Source organism: Orycteropus afer, unplaced genomic scaffold (assembly GCF_000298275.1).
Source record: "Orycteropus afer afer isolate SDZICR_OR568_19922 unplaced genomic scaffold, OryAfe1.0 scaffold00092, whole genome shotgun sequence".
Classification (NCBI taxonomy): domain Eukaryota; kingdom Metazoa; phylum Chordata; class Mammalia; order Tubulidentata; family Orycteropodidae; genus Orycteropus; species Orycteropus afer.
In genome coordinates this window covers 2951780-2955237 of record NW_006921679.1, presented here as the reverse complement: position 1 = coordinate 2955237, position 3458 = coordinate 2951780, and the positions used below count along the sequence as shown (strand labels likewise).

Genomic DNA, 3458 nt, shown 5'->3' with positions numbered 1-3458 from the left:
GTCACTGCTGCAACTCAGGCTGGAACAAGGGTAAGGCTCTCCCTCCACCCCCAACTGCCCTGCACTGTCGCGCTGTGTCACCACCAAGCGTGCCAGCAGCTGCAGTCACCTGCAGCTGCATGGGGGTGGCAAAAATTATTTCTCCAGCACGTTTCCTTCTGCTGTTTCATTTCAGGTAGAAAATGCACCTTCTATTTTAATCAAAGTGTAAACTGCCACCCCTACCCCAGTCATCCACCCCCAGCTACCCTTTCCTAGGGCCTGTGAAAAGAAAGTAGGGAAAAGACAGGACCTCGGAAACGGACAGGACCTCAGAAAGGTGCAAGGCCGAAGGGGAGGGGGCTAGTGGTGGGGGAAGGGAGAACGGCAGAAGTTGAGAAGCCGCGGGTAACAGGGAGCGCAAGGTGTGAGGCGCCGCTGCAGCACCTCGGCCCCCTCCTCCTTCCGCCAGCTCGCTCCCGCCCGCCGGGTCCTAGCGCCGCCCAGCCTCACCACGGGCGGGGACGGGAAGAGTAGGAGGCTCCCAAAGCACGCACGGCGCCGCAGAGGGTTGCTAATATTGGGACCTGCCGCAGCGGTAGCAGCGGGAGACCGCGGCATTGCCGTCACCCCGGGGGGGCCCTTCTCACTGCAACCAGATGAAAGACTTAAATAACCCTCCTGCCTCACCCTCCTCCCCAACCCCCACTGCGCACAGCCACCCACTCAGCTCCATCCAAACGCGGGTGAGTGGCAAAGCGAAGCGCCCTGCGCGCCCAGCTCCCGCGGCCGACCGGCGCGTCCTCGGCTCTGCGCCCCTACCCTAGGCCGGGCCAGGGCTGCCCTCCTCTCCTTCCCAATACGAGGGGACTTTTCCCTTGGCTGCGCCCCCACTCTAAGATAACGGTGCCGAGGGAGTCTAAGGAGTTTAGATGTCACTTCCTTGGCGACACCTTTCTTCAATCTCCAGGATGGGGGGAGGGGGGCTCATTTTGTTTTGTAGTCTCTTTGCAACTGCTGTACCTGCCTGCAGATGACCCAGAACGTTCTCCTTCTTTTCTCCCACCCCACCCCGCCCCCACCATCCCACCCTCACATCTCGGCTCTCCCCAGAGGCAGAGTTCCTGGATTTATAATGACTTGACTGCGTGAGACAAATGTCCTATCCTAAAGGTGACTGCATCAAAAAAAGAAAAAAGGCCCTAGGGAGGGGCGGGGGGAAGGTCTTGCAGAAGCCCGATCTCCAACACGCCACGACCCCTCCTCGCGGCCCCGCGGAGTGCTCGGTGCTCGGAGGCTTTCTCCAGGACGCGGCGTGGCGTCCTCACACAACAAAGCTCGCCCGCCCCCGGCGCCCTACACGCTCCCGGGCTCCCCCGGGTGGAGAGGCCGGCGCGGGAGACAGGCCTGCAAGCAGGCGAGCTGTGATCCGGCAGCGGGTTAACAATAGCCCGCCGCCTGCGCCGCGGCCCTTTGTCCGCCCCACTGCTTCCCCGCTGCTCCAGCTACGCCTGCCCGGGAAGCCCGACCCACCTCCTGGGCCCTACGGAGTCCCCTGGCTCTCGGAGAGCCAGTGGTGCCTTTCCGAAGTGGGGGTTATCCGGGTCGGGACGCAGGGGACTTGGGGACAGACCGCAAACTGGCCCCATCCCCGCCGCGAACTCTGCTGCCGCGGCGCCCGCCTCCGCGCTCTCACCCTGCAGATCGCCGCGCCCCTGCGCCGCGCCGTCAGCCTCTCGGACGCACTCAGACACAAAGAGAGCTGAGACCCCAAACTTTGGCCGAAAGCAAGCACTAGGGTCCCCAGACACGGCTGGAGGGTCTCGGCCCCCACCTGCCCCTCTCCCCGTACAGCGGTCCCTGCAGCATCCGAGAAAGCAGAAAGGCAACCCAAAACGGAGCGCGCTTAGGACCCCGCGAACCCAGCCGGGCGGCCGCCCTGTGCGCGCTGCGGCCCGGGCGGCCCGAGCCGGCACCTGCTGGACCAGCGCGCGGCAGGGGCTCGCGGCCCCTTCTTGCCTCGGGGAACGCACCAAGGCCGCCACGACCAACGCCTCCGGCTTTCGGCCTGGCGCTTCCGCGTGCCGCCTGGAGGGTGGCCTCTGCGGTCCTAGACTGACTGGCCCTCCCACATGCGTCCACCCACCGCCGGTGGTTCCGGTATAAAACGCTAGGCACCGGAGCCGCCCTTGCAGCAGCCTGAGAGCAAAAGCACTTTTAGTAAAGTTTAGTGTCCACTTTGCAACAACTAAAGACCTCGTTTACTTGAGGGTGGGGAGGTTGGGAGTTCTATTTCAACTGAGTATTTGCAGAACTGAGAGCTACAACTTTTTTTCTTTTTTAGTTTTTTTTTTTAAACCAGGGAGGGTAGACGCCAGAGCAATGTATACTGTCACGTTCCGCTTAGGCTGCGCGGTAAGCAGAGCGGAGAACGGTGGGCCTCGTGTATCTGGGACTATCCCCTTGCCAGGCCTGACTCCTCCTTACCTTCACCAGACTGGCATCACCCACAGTCCCATGAAGCTAAGCATACAGTTTAGATCGTGTTTAACATCTGGCACTAAAGCATTGGAAAGAAAAATCGCCACAGGACTGTTCTTTACGACCTAGTTTAAGTGTTGTCAGGTGGGTTCACTCAGAAGTTAACTCCTTTCAACAGTCTGGTGGCTTTTCTTTTTTTTGGGGGGGGGGGGACGGGGGGAAAAAAAACTCGAGAGTCCCCCATTGGGACTGCTACTTGACTTCACGCTGTTGGGGCTAAGGTTGCCCCAGCAGGCACGTGTGTGCAAGCACTTTAAAAAAGTGTATAGAGTCCCCAGCCCTGGAATCTGCTACCCTCCCTGATGAGTCACAAGTACCACCTCTGGAAGACAAATCCTCGGAACGTCCTTTAAAATTCGCTCGCAGCTTTTGCACACGCACACACACCTCACATTCACACAGCAGAGTCACTCAGGAAACGCACACAGGGTTACACTATGGGCTTGGAAGAGCACAGGTCATAGCTTGAGAACTGCAAGGACAAACATACCTAGGGAGGGTTCTGCACCTTCGGAAGTCATTTTGTACAGGCAACTCTGCCCTGCTGTCTGTGCCATTTAAAACAAGACTCTAAAATAGGACCGGTCCTTCTCCCACAGCACAATCAGTAAGCAACTTTCGCCCTTGGGGCTCTGGGACCCTTAGAGCGGGCATAAACTACACTGGCAATTTACAATTCAAGCACTACACTTAATAGAGGGGAAAATGGGGAGGGGGTAAGACCTTCATTTGGACACAAGATGATGGCCTTCAGAGAACAGAATCCATTTTCAAGTTTTTAGTAGTTAATGATTAAAGCTTTAAACTCGTGGAGTCAGTTCATTCAAAAGAAACTTCCTAAACCCGATCTTCCCGAGTATCTGATGCAAAACAATCAGGTTGTGTTACGTTTATAAATCAAGGCATTCTCTCCCGCCCCTCCCCCAATTAAAAAATTT

At 58.1% G+C, this 3458-nt stretch overlaps 1 protein-coding gene across 1 annotated transcript in view; it reads right to left on the bottom strand.

The window, feature by feature from the left end:
* FGF9 (fibroblast growth factor 9) overlaps window positions 1-3458 on the bottom strand; it is a 49345-nt gene that overhangs the window by 45380 nt on the left and 507 nt on the right. The gene's annotated exons all lie outside the window — the stretch shown is intronic.